This window comes from Miscanthus floridulus, chromosome 10, assembly GCF_019320115.1.
Source record: "Miscanthus floridulus cultivar M001 chromosome 10, ASM1932011v1, whole genome shotgun sequence".
Taxonomy (NCBI): Eukaryota; Viridiplantae; Streptophyta; class Magnoliopsida; order Poales; family Poaceae; genus Miscanthus; species Miscanthus floridulus.
This window is the reverse complement of record NC_089589.1, coordinates 4971460-4987810: the sequence shown is the minus strand read 5'-3', so window position 1 is coordinate 4987810 and position 16351 is coordinate 4971460.

Here is a 16351-nt window from a genome sequence, read left to right as displayed (position 1 = left end):
CTACTGTCGGTACATACTTCTAGTATTAATATGTTGTGTAATGTGGCATAGTATTGAACTTTTCATTATATGGTTGTTTTTATTATTTATGGTCTTAATATTCCGCTTAATGATACGGACATATTGAAATGTGAACACGTGCTGCAAATAAAACCTAACGATGTACGGCATTATATAATTCAACACACGAAACAAATGAAATGGCATGTGAGAACATGACCGAACCTGGGTATAGAGTTTCCTTCGACTAAACCTAATATGCCTTAGGTAATTAAACCAAATAACAAACATATAGATGTGGCATGTGAATAACATAAAGTCGTCCTAGTAGTGTGGCCACATAGCAAATTGTGTTGCACCTTCTCCATAGTAGCCTCCTGTTGTTGTTGGTGGTGGTGGCGGGGGTGACGGGGGAGGCCTCTTATTCTTGTGGTTAGGGCAGGTGCAATATGGATCATTGCAGAGTGCCTCCTGTGAATCGGCATCATTATTGTTGTCATCCTGTCCGTCGTCCTTATAACCGCTGCTAACTTCCCTTTCTAGATCGAAGATACGGTCCTGCAGGTAGTAGATGTACTCCGCATGCAGATAAATAGGTCGAGGATCGACCCACCTAATGAACCTACAGTTGTCTTCGACCAAAAAAGACTACAATAAGTATGTCGTATAAGTTATATACAAGAGGAATATATTAAAGAAACAAATAGTAATAGCAATTACCCATGCTCGCGGGTATTTGAAGAAATGATGACCTCCATCTATTCCCTCGGTGAACATCTACACTAGGCAGTCCTCACCATGCATGCATTTTGACCACTCTTCTTTCCTTTCATCGTATCCTCTCAGTGGTGCCTCTTTGGTGAAATCACTTTTACTCTCAACTAGGAACCTCTGATAAAGAGCTTCCTTAAAGAAATCGGGACCAAGAGGACCCTCCCACCTAATGGTAGTTCCCTTCCCTTTTTCTTTTCCTCTAGACGACCCTTCAGACATTGGTACTGCAACAAAAGAAAATGCTGATGAGTGTTCTTCTTCCTTGTTGTGTGTGTGAATGAGAGGGAGTGAATGATTATTTATAGGTTGAGATGAGAAATGGAGGCCTCTCAATGTGCCATGTCAGCGATCCGTGTGTCTCTTCACCTCGGCCATTGGATCAAACAGTCATAAGATGGATGGTGGAGATAGAGTGGAGTTGTGCTTCCTTGCATACCAGTACTATGTCAGTGATGCAATAAATCGATGCTGTCCTTGTATCTAAAAAGTCTATTTTATTGTCTGAAAAGCATATATTCGTTCACTATTGCTTGGTAACCCTAGATTCATCTACAAAGCGTATGTACGGTACGTTTGGATTATACATGTTCTAATAAATTTATAGTTAATCTGTGTACTACATTTGTGCCTTTGTAGCAGTGTAGTATGATTAATGTTTCATGAAAAAAAATTGTAAGAGTTTTCCTTGTTTTAGGAGCATCCACAGTTACAAACAGAGATATCATTATATATTCCAAACATTTAATCATCCAAGGAGCAAAATGCAACCACAACGAACATCACAACTAACATAATATGTCCTGCACAGTCCAAATAGTCCACAATTTCCATACAGTCCCAAATAGTTACAGAAAAGTAAATACACAATCTATAATAGTGCATACTAATAGCTACCAAATCCCTCACTGCCTCCTACTCTTGCCCTTACCCTTGTGATCCAGATCGCTCGTACCTGGAGTGTAAGGGTCATGCGGACGGCATCGCCTAGTGCCTAGAGGCGGTGTAGGATGAGTCGAGGGAGCGTCATGGAGTTGAGAGGGGCCAAGCTCCTCGTGCCTCTTGTCCACGTCATCTTCTTCCTCATCCTCGTCCCCATCCCCTATAGCTGCTTGGCTAGAGGAACCCAAGCCTCCTCTGCCCATGGAAGGAATGTACACGTCTTGCGTCGTGTTTGTCCTGCAACCACAATGACTAGCCGCACGGCGTAGATGACGTGACAGCCTCTGTTATACAAAACTATGTTAACTGAAAGAATCTAACGTATTAATGATATGTTTGAAAGAATATTTTTAATCTTACGTCTAGGAAGCCAAGTATGTAGTCATCACTGACTCTCGGTCGAATACGCTCAAACTCTTCAACTGAGCATTTGAGTGTATTACCTTGCAACAAAGTTCTCAGTAATAATACTTCTGAACAGATAGCAATAGGTTTGGTTTTCTTTTGTACAAGAATCTAACGTATTATAAGGGTGATACGGCTCGAAGGTGGCACTAACTAAAATAGATAACTCCTAATGTCGGTCAAGAACGCCTAATGTATTGTTGTGCAACTTAACATAGAAAAATAAGGCAATTGTCTTACCACTCTATCCAAGATCAGTCCTGCCTCCACCTGCCTTCCTGCACGAGTCGATTGGTCGTACGCCATGTCTTCATCGTCAGAGGACTCGATGTCGGCGTAGTCATCTTCTATCCACTATACCCTTAGCCTGCAACGTGTCGCACGCTGGTACCAAGCTTGGTACCACCTAAACTCATGGTTCATGTGCGACTCATTGTTGCCATCCATGTTGTCGTGCATCTCCTCCCATTGCTCAATGAAGGACTGGTGGTGCCTCTCCTAGTCAAAAATCTTCTTGTTCTTCTGACGATCCAACCTGTATGTATGTCATCATTACTTGAATTCATGTACATGTCACCATATTAATAGAAATGGACCATCATGAGACATTTGAAATATCAAAACACTTACTTGTGTAAGTCAATGCCAGTCGAGAACAGAGTCATAGGCCAAAGCTGTCTCACTCTAAATTGGCATGCAACCCTATCTGACAGGTGAAACTCGACAGCATAGAAGTAGATTAGAGGGCACCTCATCCTATAGAAGTCATTGTCGAACCCACAAATGTTGCTCAACTAAAAAGGAAGTGCGCCCTCTCCAACGTATGACTCCCACTCCACCTGCAACATGTCCAAACAAGATGTTAGATGGTATACTAATCCTTTTCAAAGCAGTATGGAAAATAAAATTTACTTACACTAGACGCCGTCACCGTGTCTAGCTCGTTTGTGAACTCAATGTACGCCCGGTCTAACCTCATGTACGGAACCCTAACCTGGTCCTAAAGGTACGCCCAAATCGGCTGCCGACTTGGAGGTTGACCTTGGAACCACTCACGATGAGCCAGAACCTCTGGACGGCCAACTGGAAGATGGGCCCACATCCATAGTTGTAACAGGTACACGCATCCACCAAGTGATGGGTTTGAAAGGATCAAGATGCCCAAGAGGGAGGGTGAATTGGGCTAATTCTAAATTTCTTTGCAATAATTAAATCCTATAGTTAGCTCAATTAACCCCTTGTGCCTAGAAAGTGTTCCTAAGTGTTCTTCCGCACAAAAGAGTTGTAACCTAAGTTCCAATCCTACTCTAGCATGGCAATTCTAAGAATGTAAAGATATGAATTGAATTGCTCAAAGTAAATAGAGAGGAAGGAACACAACGATGTTTTGCTGAGGTATCGGAGAGTCGCCACTCCCTACTAGTCCTCGTTGGAGCACCCGTGCAAGGGTGTAGCTCTCCCTTGATCCGCGCAAGGATCAAATGCTCTCTACGGGTTGATTCTTCGACACTCCATCGCGGTGAATCACCCACAACCGCTCACAACATGAGTTGGGTCACCTATAAGCTCCGCTGGGTGATCACCAAACTCCTAATCACCACCAAGCCATCTAGGTGATGGCGATCACCAAGAGTAACAAGCACGAACTCTTACTTGACCACGATAAGCCTAATAAGAAGGTGGATGCACACTTTGCTACTCTTGATCTTCACTAATGACGGCTCTCTTTTGGATTCTCAAATCTCAATCACCTCACTAGGACCTTGCTTTTCTTGGCACTCTCTAAGGTGTTTCTTAGCTGTTGGAATGAGCAAAAGTACCCCCACACACGAGTGGAGGTGGTATTTAGAACATCGGCTGAAAAACAAACCGTTATGTGCCTCTGCGGGGTGACCGGACGCTCCAGTCATGTTGACCGGACGCTCTGGTCAGTATACCCCAAACTCTAGTATTTACAGTGTGATCGGACGCTGGCCAGTGTCTGGTCAGCACTGACCGAACGCGTCCGGTCGTGATTTTCCCTCTCTAGAACCTTACTAGAGTCGACCGGACGTTGGCCCTCAACGTCCGGTACCATGACCTCACAGCGTCTGGTCAAACCAAACGCAATCACCTTGGTCAAATGAACTGACCGGGCCCTGAGCCAGCGTCCGGTCACATCGAAGCCAGCGTCCGGTCAGTATTTGATGCTCTATTCACTTCCAACTCTCGAACATATGTGAATGAAGTTTGCTCCATTGGATCATAGGGCTGTTTTAGAGCTACCTAGTGCTAGTTTTAACAAGTGTACACCACACCTAACTCACTAGACTCACCTAGGTCAAGCTACCCATTTATTCCCCCCTTAATAGTATGGCCAAAGGAAAAACAAAGTCCTAAACTACTCTAAGTGTCTCTCCAACTCGAATCGACACTTAGAACTAGTCCATCCTTAACCTTGTCATCCATCCTTTGAAAACCGAAATGATTTCCATCGTAGGGGCATGACAACCATGATTGCCCAATCGATCTCCATTACCGTGACCTAACTCAATTATTTCTGCAAAACACACGTTAGTCACAGTAATCACGTATTGTCATTAATCACCGAAACCCAACTAGGGGCCTAGATGCTTTCAAGCTCTCCCTTTTTGGTGATTGATGACAATACTACCTCGAGTATATGAAAGAGATGAGGTTTTTAACATGCTTGAATCATATAAGCTTTTGGCGATAAGAACAAAAGTGTTAGATAAGCTTATATGACCCAAGCCATCATGATGTACTCAAAAGATATGAAATAAGCATGAGTACAAGTAATAAAGCTCATTTGCATCGGAGTAAAGCGCGGAAGCAAAGGCAAATGAGCAAAACACAAGTGATATGACATATAAAGAATTTAAAGTAGAGAGCACACATGTCATATATCACAATCACATAGATATCACTATCACATAGATATAATAGTAAACATGAATGCATAATGTATCACACACACAAAAGCATAATAGTGTATCTTACAAATAGAAACTCCAAATGTAAATAGATAAGCTAATATAATAACTAAGCTCCCCCTAGATAAGTAGCTCCCCCTAAACCTAACATACTCAAACCCTCACCCCCTTTGGCGTCAAACACCAAAACCTACGGGTCGGTCGGTGAGGCTACAACGGACGAGCCGAGCACTAAGGTACGAGGGGCAAGGTGGAACTGGGTGCCATCATTGTCTGATCCTGAGCTCTATGCTGTCTGCCCCTCTATAGCTGGTACTAATGCTGAAGCAGTCTAGGTTGGATCAGGAACTGGTGCTGCTGTAGGCTAAGATGGTATAACTGAAGCAGCTGGCTCTGATGATGCCACTGAAGAGGAGAGCGTTTCTGTCATCGCGGTGATAGGCGTAGCCATAGAAGGACCTAGAACATGTAGGTATGGAGGAGTGGGCTATCCTGTCAACTCACTAAAGGAAGCACCAAGGCTCTTAGACACTATGGTCTCTGGCTCTAGCAGCGATGACGTCTCAGTCGGTGTGAAGCTTGTACGAAATAGTGTGAACTGCGGGGCTAGCACTGATGTAGCAAACCACTAGGACACCTGCTCTATAGGAGAAGCAAACTGTGCTGGTGGCTGTCCCTGACTCTAAAGCCCACTAGGCTATAATGCTGGAGTCGTGGAAGTGGTGGCAGATTGACCAAGCTGGGGCATAGGCTGTGGCGGTGGAGCCCCAATAGCTGTCACTACATGCTGCATAAATCCAAGAAGCTACTACTATATGAGGAGCTACTGCTAATGCATGGCGTGCTGCTGCTGATGTAGTGCATGTGTTTGTTGCTGAATGACTAGCTGCTGGCGTTGGAACTCATCCTACCGAGTCTAAAACTGTGTAAGAGTAGCAGCTGTCTCCTGAGCCTATCTGGCCTGGTCCTGCCTCATCCGCTCAAGTATAGCCAGAAGAGTGGGGTCAGTCTACGGGGCAGGTGGCGCTGAACTGGAGCTGCTGGCCTTAGCATCATGTCATCGTGGAGGCATCTATGGAATGGGCTGGTAATCATCATCAGAACTGTCACTGGGCTCGCTAGTGACCAACCCCTCCTACTGAGCAAGCTCCTCCTCCTCTGTAGCTGTAATACCCCTGATGATATCATCCTGCTGGGCTGTAGTCTTTGGCACCTCTGGATGATGGCATGGCTAACTCAGTGCATGTAGTGTACTGTGTCTAATCATCTGAGATAGGTTATAAGAAGGGAACTATGTCGTGGCACCATTGTACTCAGCAATCATCTCAGGCGACTTAACAGAAATAGCTCTATGGATAAGAAAAGTGACCCAGTGAGCATAAGGTAGCTGCCTGTGACCTCTGAAGCCCTCAGCTATAGTATCCTCCATCTCTAACAGAAGGAGATCCCAGATGTCGAAGACTGTCTGCTGCATCAGAGAGTTGATAAGCCAAAGCTAAATCTGAGTCAATCCCTCTATGTATCCCATCCTCGGGAGTAAAGTCCTCCTCATAACTGCCTCAAGCATGAGAGCAGTGGGCGTGAGATCATTGGGGTTCCTCCTCGAACCCTCGCCAAAAGGCTCAGTGAAGCAGTGACGCACCAAGTCTGTAGGGGGTACTAAGCCACCATGAGGGGGTCTAGGGGGTGCAGTCTATCCATAGCACACCTCATGGAGCCTGACTGGCTGCTCCTGAAGCCTGAGAATCTCCCTGGCCCTGGTGCTCGTCAACCGATAGTCTCTACCACTGAATGCAAAGTGAATAAAGTTATGGTGCAGATCAATAAAGAGAGAAGCATAGAACTGCCGAACCTAAGATGGAACATATAATTTGGTCCATCCAATTAGATCTATCAGCCCTGATAGATATGCAAGATAGGGGCGAATGTGCTCTCCAGCTACTGCAACAATGGACTCGATGGCGCACATTCTCTGTGGTCTGAAGACTGCTCCACTGTTCAGATAGGCATTATAGAAGTCCTACTGCAGGGGTGTATAGAATCCATCGGATGCTCTCTCATCCCTCCTGGGTGGAAACTACACCTCAAAGTCAACAAACCTCAACTGCTACACCTGCTTGGCCGTGGCAGCCCTCAGGTCAAGATAGGTCACTAGAGGCAGACCCTATGGTCGAGGCGGTGGATGAGAACCCCTACGCTGAGTGGCTAGCCTCGGTGAAACTGGGACACGAGTATAACCAGAGTGGCATAACTGTGGCTGTGGTGCCGCCTCTGTCTCCTCAGCCTACTGGACTTGCTCACCCTCCTAAGACTACTGTGATGGTTGTGCCTCCTATGTCTACTGTTGTGGCTCCTCCTGAGGCTGAACCTCGTCAATGGCAACACGCCACCCTCCAATCATGAGGGTCCCAGCTGGACCACCATGAAGATGTTCAACGCGCTGAAGTGTAGTCATTGCCTCTGGTGAAAGTGGATCTGCAATAACAACTCCACTGCATGCACCTCCTCTCTCGGTACGCTCTGTGGCCTCTACAATTGCTGCTGCTCTTGCTATCTCTGCATCTGGATATTTTTGCTTCTAGGTTGCTAGCTTCTTTATTACTTTGCCTTTAGGGTCTGCAGGCTGGCGAGGCAGGGGCCTCCAATCCTCATCACCCGGACCACCACCAACATTATCCACGTGAGCCATCTGATAATCTGAAGAAAAATTGCTGCTGACAAAGAACAACTGTCAATCTATCGCTTTCGAGGCTTGGCCTCGATCTGTACTCGTGAGCTTGGCCCTGAGTTAACTGACAACTGTCACACGATCTCAACGGCACCAACTCGCTGCACGATGGAATAGATAGGATATACAAATAAATACAATGTATCTAATATATGTGAAACCCTAAGAAGCAAGCAATTTAGATACGAAATTGAGACGCGGGGCTTGCTACCTGTCAAAACAACGAAGCGGCGAGAGGAGGAATAGATCGGGGGACACCGAATGGCTAAGGTTCCTGGTCGTCTAGGATCGGTGGCACTGGATTGCAATGGAGGTCACCGGCGAGGATGCACCTTGGGGGCACTAGGGCACTGCAGGGCACGGCGGCTAGGGCACAGGAGAGCTCATGGTGACGCTGGTGCAGTGGAGTGCGGCGGTGTGCTGAGCAGCGGTGGCGCGCGGGGCAACGGCGGTGCAAGGAATAGAGGCGCGGCGGCAGCTATGTGGGGAAGTTGGTGGTGGTGTTGGAGAAGGGGCAATGGCAGCGTAGGGGTGCAGTGCGGCGTGCGGGCGAGCGGCGGCGACGTGCGGGCTGCGGTGATGGCGCGTGGGTGAGCAGCGCAAGGAGCGGCAGCGTAGGGAGCAGCGAGCGGCTCGTGGTATGGTGGCGTGGTGCTCGGGCGGCTAGGGCAGACGGCAGCAGAGAAGGCGGATAGGCTCGGTTAGGGCACGCACGTGGATTATATGAGGGTCCCCCGGTGGATCCAAAAAGGAAAGGAGAAAAGAGATCGTAAGCTGCACGTTTTCTATTGACCGGACACTCTGGTGGTAGCGACCGGACGCTACCACCCAGCGTCCGGTCGATTCCAAAGAAGTCCAAATCCTTTGGAATCATGACCGAACGCGTTTGGTGGACACTGACCTGACGTAGCCAGAGTCCGATCACCTAGCCTTGACGTCTTCATCATCGACCGGACGTTGAAGCTCCTTCTGACCGGACACTAGAAACATTTTTTTAGCATCCGGTCACTCCTTCGACAGCAGTTCACCTCCTGTGAATTGACCGGATGCTGGACATCAGAGTCCGGTGTAGTGTACGGTCACTCCTTCAGCAAATCTTCAAAGTCCTTCGCGCTGCCTGTTCCCAATCAAGTCTCAACTTCAATAAGATCAAAATAAACACCAATTAGGACTAATGTGAGTGACCTCTCTTAAACCCTCAAGTTTTTTTAAAATATTTTGCCTTAGGCTATAATTCTTTTTAAGAAAATAGGCAATAAGATTGCAATTTAAGATAAACAACAAAACAACATTCATGCATATGCAATACTTGAATGTAAATCTAGTTGCTTGTCAAGTTTGATCTAAGGTTAAGCTTCTTCACACGCTTTTTGGTGGTTATCTTAACCATGTTAGACAAGCCCTATATGCATTATAAAGCATTAAACATGTTATATATTACAATGCAATGCAAGGGACAACACAAGCTCAATTTTTAGTGAAGTTACTAAAATCAAGCACATTGAGCTCATTCCGCAATCTACAAAATGTTGCCTCATCTAGTGGTTTAGTGAAGATATCCGCCAGTTGATCCTCGGTCCTTATACCTTCTAGTGATATATCATTTTTAGCAACATGATCTCTAAGAAAGTGATGATGAATATCTATGTGCTTGGTGCGAGAGTGTTGAACCAGATTATTTGCAAGTTTTACCGCACTTTCATTGTCGCACAAAAGAGGTACTTTATCTAGAACTACACTATAGTCTAGCAAAGTTTGTTTCATGTAAAGTATTTGTGCACAACAAGCACCCACGGCAATATATTCCGCTTCGACGGTGGACAAAGCCACACTATTTTGTTTCTTGAAGGACCATGACACAAATGATCTACCAAGCAAATGGCACCCTCCGAATGTGCTCTTTCTATCAACTTTGCAACCAGCATAGTCCGAATTGGAATAGCCAATTAATTCAAATCTAGCTCCTTTGGGATACCAAAGGCCAAGCTTGGTGTGTGCTTAAGATACCTAAGGATTCTTTTTACGGTAATTAAATGAGTTTTCTTAGGATTAGCTTGAAACCTAGCACACATACACACACTAAACATGATGTCGGGCCTAGATGCGGTCAAATACAATAAGCTACCATTCATAGAGTGGTAGAGAGTTTGATCAACCAGGTTACCACCCTCATCTAGGTCGAGATGTCCATTGGTTGGCATTAGAGTCTTGATTGGCTTACATTCATCCATCTTGAATCTCTTGAAAAGATCATTAGTATATTTCTCTTAAGAGATGAAAATCCCTTCTCTTATTTGCTTGACTTGAAAACCAAGAAAGAATGTAAGCTCTCCAATCATTGACATCTCGAACTTCTTCGACATTAATTCACCAAATTCTTTTCATGAGTCTTCATTTGATGATCCAAAGATGATATTATCAACATACACTTGACAAATGAAGATATATCCATCAAGCTTCTTGGTGAATAGAGTGGTGTCGACCTTCCCAATGGTGAAGCTCTTCTCAATGAGGAAGTCCTGAAGGCGCTCATACTAAGCTCTTGGGGCTTGCTTAAGCCCATATAATGCCTTGGACAACCTATAAACATGATTAGAATATCTAAGGTCTTCAAACCCGAGAGATTGATCAATATAGACTAGTTCATTAATAAAGCCATTTAAAAATGCACTTTTCATATCCATTTGATAAAGTTTTATTTCATGATGTGATGCATATGCAAGGAGGATATGGATGGCTTCTAATCTTGCAACCGGGGCAAAGGTCTCTCCAAAATCCAAACCTTCAACTTGAGAGAACACCTTTGCAACTAGTCTTGCCTTGTTCCTCACAACAACACCTTGATCATCTTGCTTGTTTCGGAACATCCACTTTGTTCCAATGACTCTTGCACCTTTTGGCTGCTCTTCAAGAGTCCAAACTTCATTGCGGGCGAAGTTGTTCAACTCTTCATGCATGGCATTGATCCAATCCGGATGTTGAAGAGCTTCCTCTATCTTAGTAGGCTCAAAGCAAGAGACAAAAGAGTGATGAGCAATAAATGAAGTAAGTTTTTGAGATCGAGTCATTACACCCTTTGGTGGACTCCCTATGATGAGATCTTGTGGATGATTTTGAAGTAGGGGTGTATTTCTTCTATTGACCACTTGAGGGGGAGGTTGTGGAGCATCAATATCTTATGCTTGGACCACCATTTGTTCATGGGAGACATGAGTATCTTTATTTTCTACTCTCCTATCTTTTTCATCATCTTGTGGCACACTTGATGAAGAAGGTGGATCAGTCACTTGTACATCATCTTCATCATCTGTAGGCTTGATGTCTCCAACCAGAATGTTCTTCATAGCCTCCCTCAATGGTTCATCACCTATATCATCAAGATTCTCATGTGCTCCTTGGAAGCCATTAGATTCATCAAATTCCACATCATATGTTTCTTCAACCAAGCCGGTGGCATGATTAAATACTTTATATGCTTTGAACTTTGATGAGTAACCAACAAGAAAACCAATATCACAATGTCTTTGAAACTTCCCTAGGTGTTGCCGCTTCTTGTAGATGTAGCATTTGCAACCAAACACCCTAAAGAAGGAGACGTTCGACTTCTTCTCATTGAGCAACTCATAAGGTGTCTTGCCAATGAACTTTTGAAGGAATAGGCGGTTGGATGTATAGCATGCGGTGTTGATTGCTTCCACCCATAGAGCTTCGGGGGTGTTGTTATTAGGCAATAGAATATGTTGTCTGTTGTATATTAGGTAGATCCATTGTATATTAGGTAGGTCTATAAATAGGATAAGACCTACCCTGGTTTGGTAGCTTTTGGGAGGATTATTCCTTCCTTGTAAATCAGATTGTAACCTGTATACCAAAGCCTATGTAGCTATAAATAGAGGCGCCCCACCTAGTTTGGTGTGTGGCCAATTGCCCTCAATTCTAATCTTCTACATGGTATCACGAGACTAATCCGATCATGGGCCTCTCTCCTTTTCCCCTCTAGGCCACGCCGCCCCCTGTCCCTTCCTCCCCTGCTCACCAACGGCATGGCTGATGCCCCCATCCCGACAGTCCTCTGCCCATATGCCTCTGTCAATGTGAAGACTCACGTTCCCATGACCCTTGAGCTGAAGCCCCCCAACTTCACCAAGTGGTCGTCTACATTCTGCGCCATGTGCAGGAAATTTGGGCTGCTGATGCACCTCGACACCTCCTCCGCTCAACCCACCGATGAGGCATGGGTACAAGCTGACTACTGCGTTCGCAACTGGATGTTCGGCTCCGTCTCTGATCCCATCCTCAACCTCGCCATGGACGGCGACAACCAGACAGCCCGCTAGCTATGGACAGCCATCACCGACGTCTTTCAGGCGAACAAAGCACCTCATGCCATCTTCCTGAGCCACGAGTTCCACTCAATGACTCAAGGAGACTCCTCCATCGACGACTACTGCATGCACATGAAGGAGGCCATCGATGCCCTTTGTGACATTGGCCAGCCTATCTTCGACTCCAACCTCGTCCTCAACTTGTTGCGTGGCCTCTCCAAATAGTACTCCTCCATCGCCGACAACATCGTCGGGCAGGCGAACCTCACCTTCGCCATGGCCTGGAATCAGCTCCTCCTCAAGGAACTCTGTCTGAAGAACGAGGAGAAGGTGTGCGCTGCCTCAGCCCTCGTCGCAACCCTCTCTGGTGACTCTGGTGGCCGTTCCTCGTCATCGAGCGCCAGGCAGCACCAGCGGCAGCCGCCTGGCGATGGTAGTCGCCGCAACACCAGGAAGGACGACAAATGCTAGCCCTAGGGCTTCAACCCCTGGACCAGCGAGCGCATCAACCCTGATGAATGCGTCACCCCCTCGGCGGCCATGGCGGCTTCAGCTACGGCAACCAAGGCTCCTCCCGTGGTGGATTTGGCGGATAGCCCAGGCGCCACTAGGGGGGTCTTCTAGGCGCAGCCCCACAAGCCAACACCACCTTCGCTCCACCCCAAGCATCCTTCGATGCTCCGACCTGGGATCAGGCAGGCCTGATTGCTGCCTTGCAGCAGCTGACAGTGCAAGGCACATCTCCTTGGGTGGTGGACTCCAGCGCCACCTCCCACATGATGGCATCGGATGGTATACTACTACAGCCCCAAACCCCCTCTACCTCCTCCATTTTAGTAGGCAATGGTACTCGCATTCCTGTTACATCCAGTGCTCGTTCCATTCTCTCTACAACAAATTCAGATTTTGTCCTTAATAACGTCCTAGTTGTTCCTTCCATTGTGCGCAATTTACTCTCCGTTAGACAGTTCACCCATGACAACCATTGCTCCATTGAGTTTGATGCCACTGGTTTTTCGGTTAAGGATCCTCGGACGGGACGAGTGATGCTTCGTTGCGCTAGTGACGGAGACCTCTACACTTTACCTGTTGCACCATCATGTCACCTTGCTGTTTTGTCATCTCTTTGGCACCGTTGCCTCGGGCACCCTGCTCCAGCTGCACTAGATGTCCTGAAAGATAAGAATTTCATCACATGTAATAAAGTAGATCGCAGTATTTGCCACGCCTGCCAGCTAGGCAAACACACGCGCCTTCCTTTTACTTCATCAACATCCAGCACTTTTGTTCCTTTTGAACTTATCCATTGTGATGTATGGACATCCCTAATAAAAAGCAACTCTGGTTTTTCTTATTATCTAGTGTGCCTAGATGATTATACCCATTTTTGCTGGACTTTTCCCCTCCGTCATAAATCTAACATGCAGCAGCATTTATTTGAGTTCGTTGCTTATGCGCACACGCAGTTTGGCCTCCCTACCAAATGTTTTCAGACGGACAATGGCACAGAGTTCGTGAACAACGCCATCTCCTTCCTCGTTGCCCAGGGCATCCTGTTGCGTTGCTCCTGACCACATACATCTTCACAAAATGGTAAAGCCGAACGCATCCTCCACACCCTGAATAATACCATCCGAACCCTCCTTTTGCAAGCCTCTATACCACCACCCTACTGGGCCAAAGCCCTTGCTGCAGCCACTTATTTGCTGAACAGACGCCCCTCCTCCTCCATCCACAAAGAAGTCCCCTACACCCATCTCCATGGCACCCCTCCTACTTATGTGCATCTTCGTGTCTTTGGTTGTTTGTGCTATCCTAACCTACAGGCGACATCACCTCATAAGCTCGCACCTCGATCCACGGCTTGTGTCTTCCTCGGCTACCCCTCAGCTCATAAAGGATACCGGTGCCTTGACCTCTCCACTCGGTGTATCATCATCTCACATCATGTCATCTTCGACGAGCACTCCTTCCCCTTAGCCACCAGCTCTCCCACCTTGCCACCTACCTCCCTTGACTTTCTACTTGATGTCAATAGGAATTCGGTATACTGTCCTACTAACAATGTAGGTGGTACCTCTGTCGTGGACACTCCCTCCACTCTGGACGTCGAGCAACCGCCCCTGATTATCGTGCTCCCTCCTGGCCAGGCTGGCCGGACCTCCCTTAGCGACCAGGAGGTCCTGCCTGCCCCAGTAGTGCTTGTCCAGGCCACTCTAGTCAATCTGCAGCCTGCCCCGAGCATGGGCTACAACCCTGCAGGCGGTGCCTCCACTCCGGGTGGGCCTGCACACCTGGTGCCCCCGTTCCTGCACTTCTACACCCATCGACCCATGCCTTCAGACCCTCCTGTGGCTGCACCTCAGGCAGCACCCACACCGCGTGCTGTCCCGGTGCCGCCACCTCTGCCTCCTCCACCACGTCCTACCACCAGGACCATGTCAGGCGCCATTCCATGGGTTAACTATGAGGACTTGACAGCCTCTGCCTCGCTCGCGTCTCCTTCACCGTCCCCACTCCCGATGAACTACCGTAGTGCCTTGGCTGATGCCAATTGGTGCGCTGCAATGATGGACGAGTACCAGGCCCTCGTCGACAACTACACCTGGCGTCTCATTCCTCGTCCTCCCGGTGCCAACGTAGTGACGGGCAAGTGGATCTTCTGGCACAAGTTCCATGCCGATGGGTCCCTTGCTCGCCACAAGGCGCGCTGGGTGGTCCGTGGTTTCTCCCAGCACAAGGGTGTCGACTACGACGAGACCTTCAGTTCAGTTGTCAAACCGGCCACCATTCGGACCGTCCTCACCATCGCCACCTCCCACGACTGGCCAATCCACTAGCTGGATGTGAAGAACGCTTTTCTTCATGGCCACCTCTATGAGACTGTATACTGCCAGTAGCCCCCAGGCTTCATTGACCTTGTTGCCCCAGACCACGTCTGCCTCTTGCAAAAGTCCCTCTATGGGTTGAAGCAGGCTCCGTGGGCCTAGTACCAGCGGTTCGCCTCCTTCGTTCGCTAGCTCAGCTTTGTCGCCTCCACCTCCGACACGTCCCTCTTTGTCTTCAGTGAGGGGACAAGTCTCGCCTACCTGCTACTCTACGTCGACGACATCGTCCTCATCGCCTCATCCTCGGCTCTCCTCCAATGCATCATGGCCCGACCCAGCTCTGAGTTTACCATGATGAATCTCGGCTTACTACATCACTTCCTCAACATCGCCATCACGCATTCCTCTGGTGGCCTCTTTCTGTCTCAACGATAGTACGCCATCGACCTTCTCTAGCGTGCGGGCATGGTTGAGTGTCACTCTATGATGACCCCAGTAGACACTCATGCCAAGCTCTCCGCCCATGAGGGTGACCGTTTGTCAGAGAAGGACAGCTCAGAGTATAGGAGCCTAGCGGGGGCCCTCCAGTACCTGACTTTGACTTGTCCTGACCTAGCCTACATAGTCCAGTAGGTGTGTCTCTTCATGCACGCCCCACGGGAGCCTCATCGCGCACTGATCAAGCGCATCCTGCGCTATGTGAAAGGAACCCTCTCCTCGGGTCTTCACATTGGGCGTGGCTCCACTTAGACGCTGACTACCTACTCCGATGCCAACTGGGCTGGCTGCCCAGACTCTCGGTGCTCCACCTCTAGCTACTGCGTCTACCTTGGTGATAATCTGGTCTCTTGGTCTTCCAAACGCCAGACCACGGTGTCCTGCTCCAGCACCGAGGCCAAGTACCGCGCTATGGCCCATGTCATGGCAGAGTGCTGTTGGCTTTGCCGGCTACTTCAGGAGCTCCACCTTCAGCTACCGTCTGCTAATGTTGTCTTCTACAATAATGTCAGTGCCGTCTACATGACGGCCAACCCAGTCCACCATAAGCGCATGAAACACGTCGAGATCGACATCCACTTCATGCATGAGAAGGTGGCCCTTGGTGAGGTTCGGGTGCTCCACGTGCCCTCCTCTCATCAGTTTGCAGACATCATGATGAAGGGCCTCCCAACGCCATTGTTCATCGACTTTCGATCTAGTCTTTGCGTCCGGGAGCCTCCCGCTATGACTGCGGGAGGGTATTAGGCAATAGAATATGCTATCCATTATATATTAGGCAGATCCACTGTATATTAGGCAGGTCTATAAATAGGATAAGACCTGCCCTAGTTTGGTAGCTTTTGGGAGGATTATTCCTTCCTTGTAAATCAGATTGTAACCTATATACCAAAGCCTATGCAGCTGTAAATAGAGGCGCCC